At 33.9% G+C, this 26102-nt stretch overlaps 1 protein-coding gene across 5 annotated transcripts in view; it reads right to left on the minus strand.

Annotated features, from left to right (window-relative positions):
* The window catches only part of LOC118744217, a 240237-nt gene extending 214630 nt beyond the window's left edge, over nucleotides 1-25607 (minus strand). The window contains exons 1-2 of one of the 5 annotated variants that reach the window (XM_036477076.1): nucleotides 17300-17961; nucleotides 17071-17191 (exon numbers count right to left, since the gene is read on the minus strand). The gene's annotated coding sequence lies outside the window, so the exon portion shown is untranslated. Of the gene's footprint in view, nucleotides 1-17070; nucleotides 17962-25222 lie in introns of those variants that run through there. The other 4 variants (XM_036477081.1, XM_036477079.1, XM_036477077.1 and 1 more) reach the window with 4 other exon arrangements.
* Between the last annotated feature and the right edge of the window lie 495 nt (nucleotides 25608-26102).

Raw genomic sequence — 26102 nt, forward strand, 5'->3', positions numbered from 1 at the left:
TTGTATTGCATGTACATCGTCTGACCCAGACATTTGTTTGTTTATCGATAGTGGCTGTGCAAATTTGCACAAACATTTTGGCACAGAGCATTTTTGTGCTTGGAGTTGCTTTAAGATTGCTATCTGTGTGATGTTGCACGAGAATTTTTTCGGAATTTATTTTATTTTAATATGAAAGCTGTACTGATGAGTTGCGGTAAAAGTGAGTTGAAATGTAACTTAATAATGCTAATGAAAGCACGTTGAGCTGCTGTTTTCTTTCACAAATCCTTTGCGTCCATTAATTTGCCATGGATCGACAAAGAATATGAATAAATATAAAAGTCACTGAAATGCATCTTCGTCGCAGAGAAATTCAATCTATTATTTTCAAAGCAACGATTCTCCTTTTTAGTGCACTCTCTATTGAGTAAGCGTAAGATACTTGCTATTGTAAATCAAGATAAAGAAGTGCGAAACTTGCAAATTTTAAAATTTTTTCTGCGGTGACACTTTCTCGAAAATATAATATTTTTAGAGCTGGGAAAGTGATATGGTGTTGGAAAAAACGAGTGCGTATCAAGAAATTCAAAAGAACTTTCTAAGATTTAATATTTTCTTGAAATTATTCACTTCGTTTCAAAGTAGCGATTTTTTGTGACTTACCTTTGCCAGGACAGCTCCCTGGAACCATTCTAGAAGTGTTTAGTGTATTTACCCATATAATTTTTTTAATATGCATTTAATGTAATACGAGATAACGCCAGAATAAACGCTTGGAAGTAAAATTTCACATACATACATACATATGAAAGTTAGGGTGGCCCAAAAAAAAGTAAAGTCAGAATTTTGATGCTCTCACCCCCTATGATTGTTCTATATCGAAAAAGTATAATATAAATCAAAAAATTCTTAGAGGTCGCTCAAAGCGCTCAAAATTTTTCATTATTTTGTTAGGGAAAAAAAATCGTTTCATATAAATAGTATAGAATTCTTGAAAAACAATATTTTTCGATCGGAATACTCTGGTTCTCTTCACGAGACTTCCAAAAACAATACCCAATTGTTTACTTAACCATTTTTATACCCGAGCGCACTTGTGCACAAGGGTATATTAATTTTGTTCACATAACGGTTGTTTGTAACAGCCAAAACGAATCGAGATAGATATAGACAAATGTATACATAAATGCTCAGAATGAATAGAGAAATCGATTAAGCCATGTCTGTCTGTCCGTCCGTCCGTCCGCCCGTGTACACGATAACTCGAGCAAAAATTGAGATATCTTAACGAAATTTGGTATGTAGGTTTACGTTAGTCCAAGGTAGGTTGGTATTAAAATGGGCGAAATCGGACAGTAACCACGCCCACTTCCCATATAACGGTAATTTCCAGAAATACGAAAACTGCAATATTTTAGTAACTACTAAAGATAATTCACTCGAAATTGATATTTACAATAATTTTCAGACGAAAAATAAGAATATTATAAATTTTTGGAAAATGGGCGTAGCCACGCCCACTTATGGTTACATGTGTATATCTTGGTAACCGCTGCACCAATTTCTTCCAAACTTAGCACAGTTGTTGGCCTTGGTACACCATATCAAATGGCCGAAAATTTTTAAAATCGGACAATAACCACGCCCACATCCCATATAACGGTAATTTAAAGAAATACAAAATCTTCGATAAATCAGTAAATAGTAAAGCTAATTTATGTAAAATTGATGCTTGCAACAATTCTTTACCAAGAAATACGTTTATGGAAAAATTTTGGAAAATGGGCGTGGCACCGCCCACTTACGATCACATATATTTATATCGGTTACCGTTCTACCAAATTGTACCAAACTCGGTATTTTTATTGTGCTTGCCACATAAAAGCAAAACGTTGAAAATTATTGAAATCGGACTAAAATTACGGCCGCTTTTCATATAACGGTAAATTTCAGAAATGTTTGAAACTGCAATATTTTGAAATTTAACGACGCTAATTTACGCAAAATTGATACACCCCGGCATACCATCTAGCGGCAGCTTTCGGAAGGGTGAAAAAACATATATTTAATACTTGCGCCGGGTATTTAATGTTCGGCTCCACCCGAACTTAGACTTTCTTACTTGTTTAATACTAAGGATTTCTCTTGTTCCCCCCAGTGCATTTTCTGGGGTTTTTGGCGGACCTATAAAATATAGTTACTATGATAAATTGGTTAAATAAATAGTTGGCTGTTATTACTGGGAACCCTCTGAAGAGAAACAAATCGAAAAATATTGATTTTTAAGAATTCTATACCCTTTCTCCGAAAAGTATTTTTATTCTAAATATTTTTCGATTTCATAATAAAAAATAGGGGTATATTTTTTTCGATGTAGAACAATCCTTAGGGATGAGCGCATAAAAATTCCGATTTTCCTTTTTTACCTACATTTTGGACCACCCTAATGAACATACACACATTTTTGATAATTTTAAAACTGGACATATATTACTTAGTGGACATAACTTTTTGGCCACTAAAAACTGAACATAAATTTTTGGTAACTTAAAACTGGACACAAATTTTTTTGTAATTTAAAACTGGACATAAGCTTTTAGCGATTAAAAAACTAAATATAAAGTTTTGCAATTGAAAAATGTTTAGGGAATTATAAACTAAGCATAAAACTAAACGTTAAAACATGCATTTTGGACCACCCTAATGAGCATACACACATGTTTGATAATTTTAGAACTGGACATATATTATTTAGGGCACATAACTTGTTGGCCACTAAAAAACTGAACATGAATTTTTGGTAACTTAAAACTGGACTTAAATTTTTTTGTTTTTTAAAACTGGTCATAAACTTTTAGCGATTAAAAAACTAAACATAAAGTTTTGCAAACTAAGAATATTTTGTGGAATTATTAATTAAACATAAAACTTAGATAATTTAATAATTGGGCATAAGTTTTAGGACATTTCAAAACTGGACATATGGTTTTGGTAATTTACAAATTGTAAATAAATTTTTATTAATTAAGAAATTTTACATAATTCTTTAGTTATTTAAAAATAGTCAAAATCATTGAAAACGGGCCATACATTTTTTGTGTTCTAAAAATTTATTATTATTTTGAATTAATTCTCACATATTTTTCTTATTTGCAACTGGACATAAACCATTAACAATTAAAATCAAAGCTTAAATTTTAGGCTATTAAAAATTTGAATTTGATTTGTGTACACAAATATTTCTTAGTTTAAAAACTGGCTTAAAACTGTGGTAATTTAAGCAAGGGCATACGTTTTGTGTCGTTAAAAAACTAAAAAAGTGTTTTTTTTGTTAATTAAGAAATTTTGCATAAATTTTTGGCTATTTGAAGAATTGGACATAAACTTTTAGTCATTTAAAAACTTAACATAAATCTTTGGTCACTTGAACCCTGGACATACATTTTTGGCCATTTAAGCCACTCGGCTGCGGCGGCTGCCCTTGATTACAATAGTTTAAATTTGAGAAATTTAAATTTTGATATTTGATTCTGGGTTTCTTTTAGCAATCGCAGTTTTGTTTCATAGTTCGCATGTGCAATGGATACCAGATGGAAAAAAAAGTATTTATTAAGTTATGGTAATAAGCTATAGAAACTTTTTATCAGAAGGCATTACATGTATATTTGTATACTTAAAACCATCTGTTTAAGCTAGTTTTCCATTTCATCACTATTCTATAATATGTCTCACTGTAATCTGTGTGAATAATATGCCTAAAAGTAGGCAACGTATTGGCCTATACTACTGAGCTCGTATATATTTTATTCGTCCAATTGGGACATGTTTAAAATTCTCAACTAGTGTATAAAATACTAAATTAACTCATATCAAGAAGCGAATCTCCCCCAATTTCACCGCCTCTCTCTCCCTCTCACCATTTAAAAATTTAAAATAATACAATCCCAGCAGAGAGAAATTTATTAAATCTCTTGAAATCCAGCCTAATAAATTTAAAAGGGGTAAAGGATTAAGTTATATGAATATAAATTTATACTCTTTCTCTAAGTTATGGCTGAATCTATTCTATAAAATTCTACGAAAGCACATTGACCTGGAGGGAGTAATTAGCTAACTGTGAGATGGAGTTGAACAACAAATGGAAATTTCAATTTCCTATTTGGTCTAAAATTCATTATTAATGAACACAACATTGCTTTCTGTTCCGTAATCCTAGCAAACACTTAAGTACACTAACACTACTGTATTTACTTGGAATTATACTGAAAAGCACTTGAAATCCTTCTAGTGATAAATAATACAAGTTAAGCAGATGCAATAACGATAAGCACTGAACGGCTGCAGTGCTGTGGGGGAGTTAAAGCAAAAATATGTAAGAAATAGGAAATACAAAAGACAAAAAGGTAAAATAAACACTGTAACACTACTTTTATATGAGAAAGTATGTAATTAAAAATTTGGTCGTATACATGTACTTAAAGGTGGTCCTTAAAATCAAATGAACTTTTATTATCAGTCTCACGTCCTCAATCGATAATTCCAAGGTCACAGATTTCACATATAAATTTTGGTCCCAATTGGAGATGGTTGAGGCGTGTCGCAAAGGGGTCAAAGGCCAGATGCCTCTATGGAGACTCAAAAATTAATTTTTATTTTCATTTAATGCCCAAAATCGATACTACCAAATTCGAAGATATCACATACATACTAACTATTTCCCCGATTGGAGTCGGTTAAGACGTCTTCATAGTGTAATCTGAAGTTTGACTCCTGTACGACATGCCTTAACCGTCTCCAATTGGACCCAAAATTTATATGTGATATCTTCCACTGTAGTAGCATCGGCGTAGCGGTTGAGGCTTAGGAAATCTGATGTAAAAATTTGCTTCCTGCATTTAAGTACCACCCCAATGCACTTGCATATCTCCCAACTGTAGTACGAGTACGAAGTTAAAGGTTTCTCCGTAATACATACATACATATTTGTATATGTTTGTGTGTTTGCAGAGCATACAAATGCTCCTTATGCTTTCCTTTCTTAAAGCACTTGAAACTATTTCACTGCCATGGTTTGCTCTTTTCCGCCTACTTGCGGCTATTTTACGCCAATGTAATTGTTAAACCACTTGAGTAAATTAACCACTTCGCGGTCACCGTCTCACTAACAACAAGCAGCAGAAAGTTTTCAAAGCATGCACTTGTAACGGGCAATTTAAATAATTATTGTAATTGTAATGGATTTTAATGTTTTATTTTGACGACCCTATAAAGCTGGCATTTCAGGGTACTATTTTATATATATACAAGTAAGAAAGTCTAAGTTCGGGCGGAGCCGAACATTAAATACCCGGCGCAAGTATTAAATATATGTTTTCTCACCTTTCCGAAACCTACCGCTACATGGTAAGCTGGGGCGTATCAATTTTGAGTAAAGTAGAGTCCTTAAATTTCGAAATATTGAAGTTTCAAGCATTTCCGAAATTTACCGTTCTATGAAAAGTGGTCGTAATTTAAGTCCAATTTCAATAATTTTCAACATTTCAATAATTTTCAACCATACCGAGTTTGGTAAAAATTGGTAGAACGGTTACCGAGATACATATATGTGATCATAAGTGGGCGGTGCCAAGCCCATTTTCCAAAATTTTATCACAAACATATCTCTTGGTCAATAATTGTTGTAAGCATCAATTTTGAATAAATTAGCTTTAATATTTACTCATTTATCGAAGATTTGGTATTTCTCTAAATTACCGTTATATGGGATGTGGGCGTGGTTATTGTGTGATTTTAAAAATTTTCGGCCATTTGGTATGATGTGTGAAGGCCAACAACTGTGCCTAGTTTGGAAGAAATTGGTAAAGCGGTTACCAAGATATACACATGTAACCATAAGTGGGCGTGGCTACGCCCATTTTCCAAAAATTTATAATATTCTCATTTTTCGTCTAAAACTTATTTTAAATATCAATTTTGAGTGAACAATCTCCAGTAGTTACTAAAATATCGCAGTTTTCGTATTTCTGAAAATTACCGTTATATGGGAAGTGGGCGTGGTTACAGTCCGATTTCGCCCATTTTCAATACCAACCTACCTTGGATTAACGGAAACCTACATTTCAAATTTCGTTGAGATATCTCAATTTTTGCTCGAGTTATCGTGTACACGGGCGGACGGACAGACAGACATGGCTTAATCGATTTCTCTATTCATTCTGATCATTTATGTATACATTTGTCTATGCCTATCTCGATTCGTTTTGGCTGTTACAAACAACCGTTATGTGAGCAAAATTAATATACCCTTGTGCACAAGTGCGCTCGGGTATAATAAGGAAAATTTGAAAGTTAGGGGGGGGGTCGAGCACCCCCTTGCCCCTACCTGGCTATGCCCATGTTTGCAACCAAACAACTTGTTGCTATATTCCACACCAAACTAATTTCAAATTAAATTGCTTCACACTTTTACTTTTTTGCTCCAAATATTTATTAAAAACAGTTTTATTATTTAAGCTGTGGTTTGTTTATTCAACATTTGCATTTCCATTCCCGTTTCGGTTGATTGTTGCGCATCACAGCCCAGTTTGAGTGAGTGGCATCCATTACGCTGTGGTTTCCACAACATATGTAAGTGGCATGAATAGGCAAATTGGTGTAAAATTCGATTAAAATCGTGAAAGCGTAAAATGTGTATGAATGATAAATTGATAACGAAATGCATACATATGTAAATATGTAGGTATGTAGACGTAAAATCAAAGCAAAACAAAAACACAAAATATTTGAAATTTTCCAATTAATAAACAATGTGCTTTCGGATGCTTATTTTAGAATTTTCTGCCAAAACTAGACATCAGTCAGCGCTTTTGTGCGCCTACGCAAAAATGTTAATCTCGTTAGTGTCATCATGGCAATAACAATTTTAGCTGTTTCCGCTTCCGTTATGCCATTTCCGCAACCACTTTTCAATTGTTTTACCGAATAAAATGCGCTGCATTAAAATGAACTGAGTGAGAGTGTGTTTGAGTTTGGGTGAGTGTTATGTAGGTATAAAGAGAGATCACATATGCCCAGACATTAATATACACCAGCTCCAGCTTAAACTATTTTCCATCAAATTCCGAAAAGCAGCATTTACCACTTCATATGCTCTCCGCTAGCACTCAACTAAATATTTCAACCACTGTCTGCCATTTTGCGCTTTTTATTTGATTTTGCTTGTATTTTTTTTTTTCGTTCTGATAAATTTTGCATTTGCTAACGACAGGTGTGCTCTTCGTTCAGCCTAGAGTCGTGTTCTCCCCAAAGCATTCGCCAAAACTGCGCCCATATACCAGTACAAATACACTCACACATTTACCTACATACACAGCCTGCTCAAGCTTCAAATATCCATATGTCGGTGCTTGCTCGAGTATTAGCTCTCATCTGGCTGCCATGTTGCTATGCAATTTTAATGAATTGGTATTTGATCTCACATTCGCATACATATGTACATATGTATGTAAGTATGAAGTTGAAAATGTTTCTGATTTGCTCTGCGGCGCTATTTCGAGCGCACAATGCCTACAGGATAACTTCAGAGAAATATATTTTCCGTTTTGCTGTGAGAAATACTAAGCATTATTTCGGATATCAAATTTCAAGTGTTCTTGAAATTCGTGGAAAAAATGTAAATGGACAAAAATTTGGGGAATTGGGAAATTCGGAAATTGGTAGCAGCACTTATATATTTATGTGTGAACCGAAATGTAGGTGTATGAAAAAATAAGAAAATTGAGCAAAGGTTATGAAAAGCTAATTTTCTGCGTTGGTCTCAGATTTTCTAATTTAAGAAGTTGGTCTTTTTAAAATTAGAAACCAAATCTTCTCGGATTACTTAACATTTTAAATGACTAAATTCCCTCTTCAACATTTAATTTTATAAAGTTTTGAAGTGAAAATTAGGATTAAGTATAAGATTGAGATTAAGATATATAATAACAATAGATTGGCGCTTACACATATCGTCGCTGGAATAATGAAATAGTGTAACATAAAAAGTATAGTTTTGAGAAAAACGAATTGGAAGTTTTTACAATCCATTACAAACCATACAAATACAATTTCGTTTTTCGGGAATAAATTAGTGAGCTAAAGAGATATTTAAGAAAACTAAAGATTTTTCTAATAGATCAAAGGATTGTCGATCCATTGGTGCAATTATCGAATAATAGTGCATGTGGCATTTACACTGTTTCTTTATTCGAGCGACGATATGTTCGTGTTTGTGCGAGCTTTTCCTCCGATTGCTGGCGTGCGCCTTGATGTTGTCACACAAAGTGGAGGGAAGGTTAAGATTAACATTAAGAATAAGATTAATATTAAGGTTAAGATTGAGTTAATGATTAAGGTTAAGAATAAAATTATGGTTAATATTAAGATAATGATTAAGATTACGGTTAACATTAAGAATAAGATAAAGATTAAGATTGAGATTGTGACTAATATTAAGTTGAAGGTTAAGGTGTTAAAATTAAGATTAAGATCAAAATTAAAATTAATATTAAAGCAAAGATTAGGATTAAGAGTAAGACTAAGATTTAGATTAGGACCGAGGTTAACATTAAAATTAATATTAATATAAGGGTTAAGATTAAGATTTAGCTTATGATCAGGATTAAGTTTAAAACTACGGTTAAGATTAGGATTAAACTTATGCTTAAGGGTAGGTGCCTAATTTCGACTTCCCTCGATCGGTGGTATTCCGCTTGTACTCTCTGAGTAGGTCAAGTATTTGGTATATAAAGCTACCCTGGAAGCCAAATATTGAGGAGTAGTTAAAAGTGGAATCAGTTGGTCTTCACGGTTATAAAAGTGCCATAAAGAAGAGATTGGGTCTCTCGTCAAAGGTAATGTACTGTCTGTATGAAGCCATAATCAATCCGATTATTTTGAATGGGATCATCATCTGGTTGAGATCACTAGAAAAGTATACTTTAAATAGTCAAGAAATTAAGAAATGGTAGCCGTTGTTAAAATTGGATGAGCGCTTCGTTACACTCCAACTCTGCTGCTTAACACTATGGTCAACACAATTGCGGTTAATTCTACCTCAATCCGCTGCATTATCAGGCTTGAAAGCACTTTGAGAACTTCAACTTTTGACCAGTAGCTTCAGTCGCATATTAAGAGTGACGGGTTTCTAAACCGTATTTCGGGCAGAGGTTGAGCCGCTGCAAAGAGGCATTTTCTGGTTACGTACTAGTGTAATACCGAGTGGAAGAGTAAATACTTATAACCACAACCAAGCAACAATCAAGCCTCTAGGATCGCTAGTGGTAGGATCAAAACTAGCAGATCAAATTGATTTGGATCCTAGGGCACAGTGGCTTTGCAATAAACTGAATGGCTGATGAATTGGTTAAGCAGGGCGCCCTGGAGGTCACAGGAGCTCCTGTGGCTACTTACATGTGTACTACCTCTGGGCTTTGAGTCGGCTCAGCGATCCCGGCATGCAAATTTGTAAAGTCCTTCTTGCGAGTAGTCGACCTAGGCCACTTAAAGCACCTTCTCGTGTTGGTTAGGCACCAACTCAGAGTTCTGTCAAGAGCGCTGACCAAGAGAGCCCATTATGAAGCCATATGGTACAACTTTAGCCCATTTTGGGACCCTATTACCGTATTTCATTTAAAGATGACGGTTCAAATTTAAATATCTCACATTCCATCAGCACTTCCGAGGAACTCTCTGGAGGTGGCATCAGCGGCTTATGTAGTTTTTTTAACAACCAGCAAATTTCCAGGGAGAACCTGCACTCTGTTAGTCGCTCGATTACTTAGTACTAAAGGAGAGACCAACAGCTGCTCAAAGTTGATATTATACTACTCATTCTGCACTTTTTGGCCATTACACTTTGCTCAAAAATAAATAAATTAAAGTTGTAATTGAAGTCTGCATATTTCACAGATTATAAGTGAAAAACCGGCTCCAAATTTTCTCAACAATTACACCTCCAAAGGTCTGCGGTTACGAAACATTAAACTTATCCCAAACGAAAGTGGGCAATAACAAAAAAGAATTAGGCTGCACCATAATTTATTTTAATTGCTGCACATTAAAAATGCTGAAAAATAATTTACTTAAATGATGGTACATAAAACTGCAAAAAAAAAGGTAAGGGTGCCGAGCCAACAAAGAAAAAAGCAATCTGAAAGAAACAAATGTTAAAAAGTGTAAGCAATTTTCACTATGCGAGGAGATCATAAATTAAGCAAAAAGATGGCAAAAGAAAACCGAAATAAATAATTTGGCGATAAGCTTTAGGTTTTCTTTTAGTAGAGGTTATAATATATATTTTTTTTTACCATATTTTTCCCGAGAAATTTACAAAATATTGCGTGATTTAAATTTATACGTATGTAGACTTAGTAAAAAATGCCAAAAAAAAATTCCGAATTGGAGCATGAAATAAAAAAAATCCATGCAGTAATAAATCGTAAAGATTGTAGTCTAAGCATAATTCGGATGTCAAAATCAATGAAACAAAAAATGTGCGATAAGCTGACAATGTGTAGATGTATGTAATGCGGAGTGTGAACCATAGCCGAAATGCAGCAGAATTTGTCAAAAAAAATGCGTAAAAATATAAGAGAAATAAGTAGAAGTTGATAGGGAGATGAATAAGAGCAAAATAATACCTAGATACTTATAGGTAGGTGGCTGTCAGCAATCTTAATGTGTCATTTGAGATGGCATTAATGGCACTTTAGTGCCACTTCTGCTACGCCTGAATTTTATATTTATGAAATGGCATTTTACATTTGCTTAGCAACATTTATGCATACGTGGTTCAAATGTGCAAGAAAAAGAAGTGGTTGGGGTACAAAATGGGCGAATAATACTAGCTCGGAAAAAAAAACGAAAATAATACTGCGCAACAATTTTAGGGATATTGCCTGGGGCGGGATGATGCCAACTCAGGTTGAAAGACCTAGACTTATAAAGCAAAACCTTCAAATCTTTTTGCATTCCCAGCTGAAATTTTGTTATGGCCATTTTAAGTTTGCAATTTTTTCCCAAGTATTTGTAGAATAATTTGTAAAAAGGATTACAACTCATATCGGAGCGAAATGTAGTAAAATTTCACGAGGAGTAATTTTGAAGAATATTCTAACCCAATAGCTCTCTCACGAAAGGGTCGTTTTTACACCTATATTGTAGAGTCTGAATAAATTGGCATTTTAGGGGTCGCTTGGCTAAGATGATAGGGATCCCCTTACGTCGACCACAATTGGTCTTTAGTTTCACCAAGAGTAAGCATAAGGGCAGTAATTTTAAATCTCACTCATGGTAGCTTATGTAATTTGTTGATCGCTTAGTCGGCTATATTTAAGATTAAAAATTATCCATCGCGAATGACAAAATGCTCATGTGCGCCCTTGCAATTGTGTTCCATAAATATTTCACTCCTCACTAGTTCCAGTTTCTGTGCATCAGATGGTGCGAGACAGTCTCCCGGTAGTGTCCCGGCCAGCAGTACTCTCTAGTCTACCCCAAAGAGGGTTTTCTTAATCGAATTCAATATTTAATTCGATAGTGAGTGAATTTCCCGGCTGGCGAGCCACTCAAAGAGGCCAAACCGCAATCATAAAGGACATTAACATACCGTATCCGGACTACCCGACCAGTAAGAATAGTCACATAGCCATATTGCCATCGGAAGGCACGTCGAGAGATTGAAGGTTCTGCAGAAGCTGAAGAAATAAAAAGGAGCCAAACGAAGAAAATTTGTTAGCTCAGAATTTTCCGAGGGTTTAACTAACCTTGGTAAGGTAGGAATATGGCTACTAAGTATTAGGTTTCGCAGACTCCACATAAAAGTTTGAGTAGAAGGATTTTCACGATCCTAGGAGCGCGCTGGTGTGGTCGCTGACAATCACCCAAAAATACTTTTCTTTAATTCGCAAAGATGTGGGGATAGATAATTCTGATGCAGTTGCTCTACATAAATTATGTACATATTTACATATTTACATATATGTCAGCTCTAAGTAAATGGAATTACTAAGGACCGTGGAAGAAAATCCATTCGCAAACGAAAGCAGAACGAAAAAGCTCTGTTCATCAATAAATATGTTAGATCGGGGTTAATCTAGCTTGCTGTGCACCACGCATTGACCGTTTGGCCCCTATCGGTAGCAGATGAGGGTTGGATGTTAAGACGACTTATAGAATGCATATTTTTTTTTTTAACAGGTGGCAACCGCGTATTGTAAGCCATACAGAGTCCGCAAAAGACTCTGGAAACAGAGTTCGGAGTATGCATCGGACTAGGTCGAGCATTTCTAACATTTTAAGCGAATCTAAGAAGCACCTGAACTCCCACTTTGAAGACAACCTCCTCGCTCCCGGCTTCTTGCATTTCTTATTATTGTCGCAAGCAGTGATTCCGATATATCAGTAATACAGGCTTTCTGTAGCATATACGAGTGTGACGTATGAGTAACATTATTTCCTGCTTATATTTCAGACAAAAAATTGTGACGCATTTTCTTTTCACACCTTTTGTTTATTTATCCATCGATTTTCTTCGCTAGTAGGTTGAATTTTTGTAGAAGCACCGGCTTTAATGTAAATGAAACAACTTAAAAAAAATCTGTTATTTTTTTATTTTTTCCCAATTAAAGTTGATTTTTTCATAAAAATTAAATATCCTGTTAAAATGACTTGATATAGAAAAACAGATTTCAGATTCGTAATCTACGACTCAAATTAAGTTGACGTGTTTGGTCGTTCAAAAAAAAAATTAGTTTTTTTTCATTCGCAATACATTTTAAAATGAAAATATCTTATGAAAATTACCCGATATAGAAAAACGGTATACAGATCAGTAATCCAAGCTGCTTTGAATTAGCTTTGAAATTTATTTTTTTATTAATGAGCCTTTATTTTTAATGTATGCTCATATACATATTAGTTGCGTTCCCTAACTCGCAAGAAGTTGCACGAATTTACAGGAATTTACCAGAAAGCGTTCCTGTACTCGGTTCTCTGGCTTCTTTTGCCTTTTGACAGTTTTACAGGTTTCAGCCCAGAAAAGTTGGCGAACGCAACTAATAATGTGTAATATTCTGGGGATCACGCTAAGTATTCAAAGCGAACAAAGAGACAGAATGCCAGAATGTTCCACGAAAGACATAGGAGATTCTTCATCCAGAAAACTTCAAACGGGGCAACCCTGCGAATAGCAAGAGAATGAGAGAACGATATAAAAATTACAGAACCGCCTAGAGTTGCCATGTTTTCATTTTCTCTTTAATTAGATGGCTATACTATTTTTTGAAACGCATTAGATTTTTTAAATAATTGAAGTAATTGTATTTTTCAAATTAAAAAAAAAATCCTGACGGCAGACTGAAAAACTAAAAACACAAGTTTTCTAAATTTGGTCCATGGTTTTGCGAATTACTGATTTTTTTTGTGTGTAAAATTTACTCTCGAACGGTGTTATCCGTGATGCAAAAATTCTCATTCTCATTTCATGAAAATGCCGCCTTTTTTTATTCATCGATTAGCTATTTCGTTGATTATTAGCGGACTCTTTGCGTTACTCTTTGGTAAAGTAATGAATGTCTTACTCTGCGATTTCCGCCATTTAGTATAGTAGGCTTGGTAATTCACCAAACTAGAGTGCTGGAGTATTTTTGTTTTTTAACCACCAAATTATTTTCCTTTCATTAACCTATTTATTTATAAAATTTTTAAAAATTAAAAAAGTTGTTAGTAGTCGCTTACACACCAAAATGTATGTTGGGAATAAGTACTAAAAAGTCAGTTTACCGCAATTGCCTGAGTATCTGTGCATTTGATTCCAAATACGTATGAACAGCTGACAGTTTATATTAAACGTTATATAACTGATAGCATTAATGTCAATTACCGACAAACAAATTCACATGCACAGTACATAAGCTGACATGCATAAGTAAGAGAAATATATGTACCTATATTAATCATTTGGTCGAGTCTATTGCAAGCCAGATTTAACAGCGAAATGTAGTGATAAATACAACAACGGCCCGGTGCCGATCTCCTAGAAATAAGCCACTAAATAGTCCGGCAAGCCCATTCTTTGCGTGAAATTCCCAGCAAAAACAAACAGTTTATCTGCTTTTATTTACCGCTTTTGTTAACTAATTTAATTATTAACGCAAATAACATGATTCCATATATAGCAATATATGTATTTGTTTGCCTATGTGTCACTTATTATTACAATAAACGGATGTTAATGTCAAATTAAATTTAGCAGCAAAAATTTATGGTCTACAAGGACGAGCAAACGCGGATAAACATTTGTTAATGTAAACAAAAAGGGAAAGAGAAAGTAAACATTGAAACCAAATAGCCTGATGGTAGTGATAAGATAAAACCAAAACGAAAAAAGTTAAGCAGACAGGCATATACATATGTATACTTCAACATACATACACAGTATCTCGGTAGGTATAGTATATTTGCTTATACGCGCCCTTTGTCGTTTCTGAGCGTTTTTTTTCTTTTGTTATTTATTCACACATTATTTTCCGCTAATATTAACATGTGATAAGGGGCAGCTCCTAATAGACAAAGGTAGGCGTTTGAATTTTCTAGCATGACTGAGCTGATGTTGCGTATACGCCATGTACTCCAATTAAGCTAAACCGTTCATACGAACATATAAAGGGCGTCCCATAATTTTATGCACGATTTAAGATTTATTTAGGGAATATCACATTGGGCAATTTATTTCGACGGCTTTACTGGAAAATAAGCGCTAATTTGTTAAAATTTTCTGGGTTTTCAAAAAAAGTACGATCCAGCAGACGAGAGAGAGAATTTTAAAGTGAAATAGGCATATATCTTTATTTTTTGAAAATTTTCCAGGAGAAATGTTCACACTCGATCATAAAATATTTATTCTCAATGACTTTATAGCAATTTTACGAAAGAAATTTATTTTCCCTATGGGTGATTCCACCGTCACGGGTGAGAAATTTTGTACAGAAAAAATGTTCTACATTTTGATAAAGCTACACTTAATTCACTACTATATGAGTTATTACAAAATACGAAAAAAATTCCAGTTTTGGAAACTCAGCAAATTTATTTCACTTTTCTGTGTGATTTTTTATCATAAAGCAAAGGACCACGAATGCAAACAAAAAAAAACCACAACATAAATTATTGTTTTATTATAAAAACAAAATCCGAAATTCCCTGTCACGGGGGGGACTCGTACGAAATTTTGTATAAAAAACAGCTTTTAGTGTGGTCCATATAAAAGATTAGTTATCCAAAAAGAAGTCAAGTAGGGGTTCAAAACACTCTCGCTTTATCTTAGGATAGTTCCTTTTATATAGAAGAAAATGCCTAGCACCGTCAACCAAAAAAATTAATTAAAATCAATCCGATTTCCTACCGTCTTAAAATTTTCACTTTTACCCACTTAAATTTATTGGGCTATAAAACTGCAATGGGCTGGAGCAAGTGCAACGAACTGCCCTCATTAGAATCAGGGGGTAAGCTTAACATAGAGCCTGTCGACATCACAGGGTAAAGGGCTGCAGCAAGGGCGGCGATTGCTGGCGGACTCGAGGTCTAGACACTCTAGTATTATCGGGGGCTTCGCACTCTTGACACCAGTTAGATTGCGGGAGGTGGCTACGTGGAGGCACCGGTGAACTTTTATGCTGATGCGACGAAGCTTGATGGAAGGGTAGGTGAAAGGGGTTTCTCCAATCTTAAATTTAGGCTTCCACTGAAGTGTGTTTCAGGTGGAGGTTGCTGTTATTAAGGAAGCATTCGATTGTCTGCTGCTAGACGCGATGGTGGTAAAGGCGGTATACTCAGACAGCCGGGCGGAAATCAGAGCCCTGGGCTCACTTACGGTACGCCTCAAGCTTGTTGGAGGAATACCTTAATACGCTTTCGATAGCGTCAAAATATTACTTTGTCAGACTTCTTTGAGTGACAGGCCATACTTGAGGAATTATCAACATGGTGGAATTTCTATTGTCTTGAAGACTTTTCTTGATGAGATGGGCCTCGGGTCGACTCAGCGAACGCTGGAAGAAAACTAGGGATTGGGCTACAGCGAGCTCTTTCTGGCTGAGGTTAGGCCGGGGGTGGTATAGGGATCTGGGCTTCGGCCGGATTCGATTGTAGTGGGTGTACTAGTAGGGCATTGTCCCATCGGGGTTAATGCAGTGAGATTAAATATCTTATCGGACCACAATTGTCGCAGCTGTCAGAATATCCTGCTGCACTACCCAAGTTTTTCTAGATTGCAGCTTGGGATCATACTCTCTGATAAGCCCGAAGGAGCTCTCCGGGATTAAAATTGGCCGCCTGCGAAACTTCATCCTCGGTACTCAGCGATTCTCGCTCTAGCAGTTACTGTTTGCAGTGGTATCAAGAGGACCAACTTCCGCGGTCTAAGTGAGCCCCTTATAAGGAGCAGCCACCTAAACCTAACCTAATCTATTATTTTCATGTAACCGTATCGGTTCATAAATATGTTTTTTTTTTTTAATTCCTTGACGCCTGCACCACCTAAATTATTAACTCATATTTATATTTGCATTACCATCAGGTCTGAGCTAAGTTTGAAGTTTCAGTTCTCTGCCAATTAAGAAGCTGGTTATAAATTTAATGTAATATTTGATTGCACACAGGTTAAACTTAATAAAAGCTTGTGAAAATGCGGTTCTGGTGGGTGGCAGCGGAAAAACTCCAAAAAATTTATTTTCAGATGTATTTTTGGACCAACCTAATGTACACACATGCGAAGAATATGTAGTGATGTCATACACTCTCATAGATTGCTCATTTATCCGGCAACTGTAGCTACAGAACATATGTATGCACATATGTCTATATAAATCAGGATGTATAAAAATGCAGAAATAAATTGCTAAAATTTATTTAAAACAGCGGAAAAATTTAGAGACTAAAAATGTATCACAGTAAAATTTTAAGAGCTTTACTAAACAGATGTTGGTATTACTCGTTTTTTTTACAAACCTTTCCATTTCCAATTTAGTAAATTGTCATTTGGAAACTTACCTTTTGCAGTCAATGAATCAGGCAACAAATGCCATTTTCCATTTGCCAATACTCTGCTCTCTCGGCGAACACCCAAAAATCACACATTTAATTTTAATGCCACAGTGTAAATTTCAATTAACTAAATTGCAATCAATTTTTCAGTAGCGCGCCTAAATGCAAGCAAGCAATACATCTACTCCTACTTATGTATAAACATACATACATATGAATGTATGTATGTACTCACAAATACATGCAAGTCAGCGCGCCACAACAGCTTGAAATGAATTGGTTAGTTGATGGTTTGATCGATTGATTATTTGCTGGGTTGGTGGGTTATTTGGCTGAGCAAACGAATCGACGAATTGATTTGAATATTGTTGTTTTTTTTTGTTTGCCTTACAATAACAACACAAGTTTGCACTTTTCCAGCGGAATGTGAAAAACACCGAAAAAGCTAAGCGCAGCCGTGAAAAAGAATAAAAAAAAACACAACGTATTAAAAAGGATTGTTTTAACGTGAACAAAAAAAACAACCAAAAAAACTGAAGCACACTCGATTACGTCGATAGCAGTCTTTTACGAAAATTAAAGAACAATGTTAACGAGTTGCGTGCCCATGCAATTAATCAACCGGAAATGGACGTGTTTGCTTTCAGCCGACAATCGACAATCGCTCCACTCGCTTATCTGATCCACTGCGTTTGAGCGCATTTTACAATTTGTTGCAATTTGTTTTCTGTTCTCTTTTTTGGTGTTTTTTTTTCTCATTCGATTTCCACTTTATTCACTACATTTTTTATGTCTTATTTATTGATTGTCTATGCATGCATTTATTTATTTATTGGGTCACTCGGAATTAAAACTTTGTAGCTGATAAATTCAATGCACCTCTAAATAGGCAAAAAGCGTCCATTGTAAGAATTTGCTAAGCTATTCGAGAGTTGGATATAGAGTTAGAGAGTGATCTAGTTGTTGTTGTTTTTTTTTTGTTAAAATCAGCCTGCTGGTATTTTGGTTGCGAATTACAGTTAATGGTGCGCCTAAAAGTAGCTAATAATTTTTCTATTTAAGCAGAACCCGAAATATGATTAAAAATTTAAATACGACAAACTTTGCAATGATTATTTTGAAGTATTTTAATGCTCTGCAATGCTTTATCTCATTAGTTGTGGGTGCTACCTAAAAATATGCAATGATATTTCGATTTTGTATCAAACCAAATTCGGCAGTGGTTTTAGTTTTGAACATAATAAATTAAATCGCGCGACAAAGTCCATTTCAAAACATACGAAGCAGTCAATATACTCACGGTCCTATGGGTTAGTTTTTCTGTCCGTCGTCTGGACTTTTTTAAAAAGACTTTTAAATTTAAAATATGTAATTAATTCAAAAAATTATTTTTAAAATTCAATGCAATGTAGAAAAAATTCTGCAGAATTTAACGAAAATATAGATTTTTGGTTCAAAACGACGAATCGAAATTGGAAATAGCCTTTTAATTAATTTTAGTTTTTTAACCTAATAAAGTTGGAAAGACGAAAACTCAGGATGTTGTCGCGTGCGTATTAGTTCTAAATGTATAATTATAACAAAAAATATATTGAACATTTTAAAAGATTATTAAGGATACAATTTTTAATTTTATAAAATTATGTTCTTTATTGAATATCCATATTGTCATTAAACATTGCTCTAAACTTTTTTAAACATTTTTTTTGTTAATCATCCGTTGGAAATTTTGAAGTCCTTTTATAAAAAATTCTGATGCCTGAGAAAATCTAAAATTTTTGTCTTCTATTTTCGCGAACAAAATAACATTTTTTTGGGTGTAAAATTTACTGTCACCCGGTTTTATGAATACAACTCATTTAAACTTATAACAAGCTCTGACAGAAATTTCGAAAATTTTGTTTCGTAATTTCTCTACTTCAATATCCTTGAAGAATTTCATGGGATGTATTCCAAAAAAAAAATTGTGATAAAAAAATTATATATGTATGTAAATATATTGATAATTTTGCTGACGTATTTCTTTGGTTGAATACCCATACGTAGAGTAACACAAACAAATGTCCAATGTGGATTTTTTTTTTTTAAATATTTACAATTTTTTTCAAGTTAAAACTTTTTTGTGATTTTTCTATCAAAACTATTAACCATGCTTTAACCAAAACCATAAAAATAAAAACTTTGAACATTTTTTACAAATTTTAGAAAATTGTTCATCAAAATTCCGAACTTTTTAATACGAATTTCAAAAAAATTTTTGGGTATGTATTTTTACAGTTCATAAAATCATAAAAACAAATTAATTTACAATACAAAATTTTTTATAAATATTTAAACAAAAATCAATATGTCAATAACTAAAACTGATGTGTTAAGAAAAAATCTGTCGTGCTGGTGGAAAACTAAAACTGCAGATTTACTACCGTTAAGTTCTAGAAATGCGCCCACATAAGTGCCGGAAGAGAATATCAAATTTTCTAATCCCATTGAGCTTTGTGTGTATCTGTACTAAGAAGTTATGAGCAACACCAAATTTTCTCGTTTCTAAAGGGGCGCTACGCTGGGCCAGAATGGTGTCTTAGTGCTAGTTTAGAGCGAAAATTTGAACTTCACAAGACTGAAAAACTTACTAAAATAATTTTCTTCAAATATTATGCAACACTTCAATACCAATATTTTGGCGTATTCAAAGTGAAATACATATAACTCCATAAAACTATTTGATTGTATCGGAGCAGCAACCAAATAATTGATTAAGTTCTTTAGTATCATTATGTAAATTTTCGAAAAAATAAATGTAATTTGATGTAGCATGCTTTTAGGTGCCGTTGCATTTTACTTGAACATTTTTGGATACGTAAATTTTGCGTAGTAGTTTTCAGAATCGTTCTGACGGAGTGGACTTCTGCAAGCAAGAACGCTTTATTTGGGTTTTCAGAAATTTCATTCTAAAACTGTACCCAAAAATATGCAACATGAAAGCTCTTAAGAAGTGCTACATGAACTTTGATAAATGAGGCAGAGGTAAAGGCTCTAGCAAGGACATTGCATATTTTTAGGCACATCTGTTGTTGGCTTAGTGGTGTTTGGAGCCACTCACTTATTTACTTCGAAAATCGCTTTTCTAGATAAAAATAAATACATTTTTATACAATTGGTTATAGATATACAGTACATATTTTTAGACTTCTTATTCTGCATATAAATTCGCAGTCTATTCATTACCATTATTGAAAAGTTCTTCTAAAAGTAAACAAAATCTTTTTTAAGCCTACAAGCGTTCAATTTAATCAATCTTAGGAAAATTCACAAAATTTCAGTTGCTTTAATGGAAGAAAAAAAAACTGATATCGTTAAGTTTCCAATTTCATTTCTGCCGAAGCAATTTATGTACATAAATATTTGACAAGCATATATACATGTCAACATATATACATACATACCTACTATTTTACCTCCTAAAATAAATAAATTCTAATTTATTTCTATTTTATCTGCAGTCATCATGAGAAAAATTTGTGGTCATAAAGTATGCAAAGAATTTATACTGTCGCATAGCTTACGAATTTTGGAATTAATTAAAGTATCAGATACTTTCGAAGTCAATGAAAAATTTGAAAAAACTTCTTGACTCCTTAAAAAACGCAAAAATAAAAACCTTTTTAAACCATTTTCTTCTTTTTTTTTGAAGTAGCCAAACACATATTTAATTTCCGAACCTTTGTGGAATCGAGCATTTTTTTCAAATAATAAGCTTGTGCTTCTATTTTGACTGACTTATTCCCAATCAGTGAGAAACTTGTTTTCAATGACAAAAAAAACGCCGAAGCAGGTAAGCTTAATATTGGGTGGTAGATTATGGATCTGTATTCCGATTTTAATTCTTATAAAAAAAATTCAAACTTCAACAAGGAAAAACTTAAAAAAATAAAAATTTTTTTAATTTCAAACTAAAAAATAACATCTTTTTTTCATTTTTTCCTCATGGATTAAAGTCTGTTCTTTGCAAAAAAAACAAGCTACTAACGATGAAAATCGTTGGATAAATAAATAAATTCTGAATGGGCAAATTAATATGTGTAATAATTTTTTGTTTGAAATATAAACCGCACATAATTTTACTCATACGCCATGTCGAACCAGTACATACTAGCACATGGCGTATGCAATGCAATGCAAACTTAAAATTAAAATATCTTGTGAAAATGATCTGATCTCGAAAAATAGTGTAAATATCCGTACTTCACAACCCAAAATTATGTTTGTTAGTGTTATCCCCCTCAGAATATCGACTTTTGTGGATGCTCGATACAGCAGGAAAACTTACAGAAAGAATGTTAAAATCCCGCCTTATGTTGGCTATTGAGAATGCCGAGGAATTCCATTCTTACGGAGTGAATTTAGGTCTGGAAAGTCAGGAGTTGGAGCAATCGAAGTACCATAACGAGCGATACAACAAGCAAGCCAATCCCAACAACACATAGCCAACCTTAGATGTCAAAAATGGATTTAAAAATATGCGTCCGGCCAACATTATAGAAGCGCCTGAGGAAAGATTCAATATAAAGGCACTAGAGCAAAGATGCTATGCAATAAACAATTTAGATCTTATTTCAGACAACGAGATATTAAACACCGAGCAGATGCAGTGGTATTCGGACAATCGCTACGCTAAATTTTCGTCGCCAAAATTCTCTGAATGGAAAGCAGTGACGCCAAAATGTATGCCACAGTGAAAAGTGACAGATGCAATGTGTAATCAGGCAAATCGAGCGATATGCGGGACATGTAACTAGCGAATGCTGAGATCCGGCTGCAAGAAAGAACGAAAATTTTGAAACCTAAGGCCACAGAAGCCTTGGAAATATTAACTACTTCATCTTAAAGTTGCTATCTGATCACGAATGCTGTATGTAAGAAACACCTTACAAAATTGGCAATAAACAGGACTTATATAACTCAGACGACGCAGAACTTATAGTACGTATAGTTTTCTATTGTTTGTTTAATATTCATTAATTTTTTTTATAAAAGTGTACCATATTCCAGTTGTAAATCCGAATTAAAAATTTTATAAAGACTTTTAAATATGTCAACAAATTTGTGTGCTAGTAAAATGGCATGCAGTGCATAAGTTAATAATATTTTAAGAAAAATTTTGGATATGCAGTTTTGTAGCCCATTGAATTTTAGTAAAAGTGCAAGTTTCTTTTAAATATCTTTATTACGGTGTTGCGCATTTTCTTCCATATAAAAATTTTGTGGAGCATACTTTGTGTGGCAGAAAATGCATGACACTCACACGATGCCCAAGAATTTTAATATCATGTTTCCAGCTTTTTAAATAAAATCTATTTTTAGCGGGATACTTTTAGGCGAAGTATGTATGATGAAAAAACTCCCCGAAACTACTACTATTCCGGTGATTTTTTTCACCTCGATTTAATATGACTGTAGACTTCGGTAGTTCCGCTTTTCATTAAACGTCGTTAAATAGGTTTCATAAGATTTCAACTATACACTAACAGCCAGATTCCGTATTTGCTTGATAAACTACACGGTTCGAAAAAGTTTGGACGCATTTGAACTTAAAGACGGAACCGACGTCATATTATAGACAGTGCTTACCAATAAATTTACAGAATTTGCCTAGATTTTGAGAAAAAAACTCTTGACGCGTTTAAGAGACACAAAAATTGCAAAAAAAAATTAAATTATTTTCAAATAAAAAAAACCGCATTAATAGAAATACAATTCGTGAGATGGATTTTATCTTTTGTTGAAAAGTTGGGTAAAATAATGTGAAAAATCCTGTAAAACGGCTTCTTTGCTTCTGCGGTTTTTATTGAGCACATACGTAGCAAAAAATTTTTGTGTTGTTTGATACCCGTATTTTAATATTGCATTTATTTAATAAATTAAATTGAAAAAAAATTTCAAACAGGTGGCAACCCTCCTCAAAATTATTTTCGGCTAAAAACTTTCTCGACCCGCTTCTGTTTGATGCCCATATTGCAATATTAATTTCACCTTGTCAATAAAATTAAATTAAAATTTTCAAACAAGTGACAATTTTGCACAAATATATTTTCGGTTGTAAGTCTTCTTAAACATCTTTCTTTTATCAACCATATTGGAATATTTACTTTATCTTATTAATTTAATTAAACTGCAATTTTCGAACAGGTGGCAACTCTCTACTTTTTTCTTTCTATATTTTTAGTTACGTTGCCTAGAAATATATCGGAGAAAACTGCATTCAATCCCATGATACAATTTTATTATAAAGATGTTTAGATTTTTTGAACAGTAGATAATCCTGTCAATTTCAAAACTTCTTGTCACCCACTTGCCTAACGTCAGTACCAATAGTAATGAATTAAAATCAAAATAGGATATTCTTCATATTCGAAATGAATACCTGCAATTGCTATTGAAGAAATCGTTATTATTTTTATAATTTTCTGTGATTTTTTCGCTCATTTCTATCCAACTCATACCGTCTGAGAGATCAAGCACGTCCAAATTTTGTTGTTGTTTTTATTTGTAAAGAAATTTTAAAAAGTAACATCTTCCTTCGCATTCTGTATCAGCTTTTGATTTCTGCGGTCGAATCCCAGTTATTTATGCTAGATTTCTATTAAGCATTAAATGGCAGAAATTTAAGCAAAAAACTTGGTCATTACTTTAAAAAATTGTCATTTAATGCATTTCCACGACATTTTTTAAATACCTGCAGTTTTTTGTCATTTCAATGCCTAGTGGAAATTTGGCGTTAGAAAGGACTGTTTGCAGCTCTCAAGAAATGCCATATTAAATATTTTGTATTGTTCCTGTGGCTTGAAAAAGTACTTTGCTTTGCTGTACATATTCTTGAAGAAAAATATACGAAAATTTTTATAGAGCTAAAACCTGTAGCCCAATTCTGTATCGGTGACAAACATTTTTTTACTGAAAAATGTATACTTTTTCATTTATTTTTCCGTAATAAAAACTGTGACAAGAATTTGTTAGTGATAGAGAATAGAGCCCCTGGTTTAAAAAATGTTGACATAAGGAAATTTCTTTCCATTACTTGTGCGTCATTTGAAATGAATTCTTTGTTTTTCTTAAGAGCCGCAAACAGCCCTTAAATAATAAAAAATTTTCAAATCATTGTATAAAAATGTTGAATTTATCGAGTTCGCAAAATAAGGCTGCACCGCGCCTCAAACTATGCTGATGAAAACACGCTTTGCAACACTTTGCCTACTACATTTGCCCCCAAAACAAAAAGCACTTTACAAACATGCCCCAAATTCTCACTTAGTACTTTCACTGCAACTATAGGGCAATGCCATGCTAAAATGTGTGCGCATTTTTTATTTCCAAAATAAAATGAAAACGCCTACAAGTATGCCCCCAATTTGCAAGTTTCCCTACACTAGCGCACTACTGTCTATTAAATACACATTAAATGAACGGTGAAGCGGGGGTGTGAGGTGTAAAGCAAGCACTGAAGAGAACTGCAAGAGCAGCATATTCACCCTAAAAACTTTGATGGAATATTGTGCAGCAGCTGCCGGCTTCTGCTGATGTGCACTTATTAATAAAAAATGTTGCATAATTATTGCGGTCACTCAAATGCAAAGTAAGAGCACGTAACTTGAGTGGCTTACTTAATAGTTCGGCGCCTTTAGAAAATACATAAAATGGCATTTTTTTCTTCTTGAGCTCTATTCATTTTATTTGTAACGCGAAAAGACTGAAAACGAAAAGTTAAAAAAAAGCTTTACAAATTATCAGCACTTAATTTTATTGCGCAACTTAAAGAATGATAAATTTCACATCGGATAGTGGGGCGTACCTTTTTTCAAACATTTTTTAAATTGTTTAAGGTTCTTAAACACACACCGCATTGTATTTGAATCTATCACACACACACACCCGCACACAAACTTGTGGTGACGAGACAAAATAAAATACCATTTCTTTTTAATAATTCAAAGCCTTGCAACTGCTCCGCTGCGCGCATCAGTACATTAAAAGGGGGTGCTCAAGAATGCGTTGAATTCTAACCACGCGAAAACTGGAGGAAGAAAAAAGCGTAGCATACTTTTGGGCGCCTAACCTCGCAAATCATATACCAGCCTTGCTTTAGTGCCACTACAGCGCTTACATTCACAGCTTTTACTGCACATCACATATTTATTATGGTTACGGTGCTAAAATAATTTTATTTTTCAAGTTGTTGCAGAAAAATTAAAAGCCTGCACTTAAGTGTGGATTGTTTCAAAAACGCGTTTCGTTCAATTTATGTTTTAAGTTTATTTTTACTTTTCAAAATATATTTTAATTTTTATTTATTTTTCGTATTTTTTTATTTATTTATTTCTCGCACACCTTCACGCCAACTCTTCAATTACACACTTCACTTTTAATGCGCTCACATCACTGAATAAATCAAACACTAAGCCAGAGTATTTAACACATCGTTAACAAGCGCTGTTTACCGCTAGCAATGCGCCGTTTTTTACCGCTTCGCGTTGCCACTTGTTCGCTTGTCGCCGTCGTACTGAATTCTCATCGCTAGCAACTTTCGGTTTTGTTACATACAGTAGTACTTTGCCGAATTCACTTAACATAATCTTATCTGCCTTCTAACAGTTGAATGTTGAAAGCACATTTTCTTATACTAGCAACAGTTTTGTGGCACGAATGTTAAGGAACAAATTTCAGACGAGAAGCGCAACAGTTGTGTGAATTCATTTACTCTTATAATTGAAAATATTTATGTATGCAGCTCTCATTATTCAAATATGTTAAACTATGTTAAAAATACCAAAGTATTTGCTTTGATAACAACTTCTAAAAGCAATTTCAAGTGCGAAATTACTTTTTAGCACTTAGGGTATTTAATGCCCTTGAAGTGTATCACTACCTAAGGGTTAATAACAGCTGTGAAATTTGCTAGTGCGCATGTTTCATATGTCCATAGTTGTGGATTATATGTGGAATTTATGTTATCTTCGTGTAAAGTTCAAATTTTTAAATTAACG

Source organism: Rhagoletis pomonella, unplaced genomic scaffold, assembly GCF_013731165.1.
Source record: "Rhagoletis pomonella isolate Grant_MI unplaced genomic scaffold, Rhpom_1.0 Rhpom_scaffold_00008, whole genome shotgun sequence".
NCBI lineage: Eukaryota > Metazoa > Arthropoda > Insecta > Diptera > Tephritidae > Rhagoletis > Rhagoletis pomonella.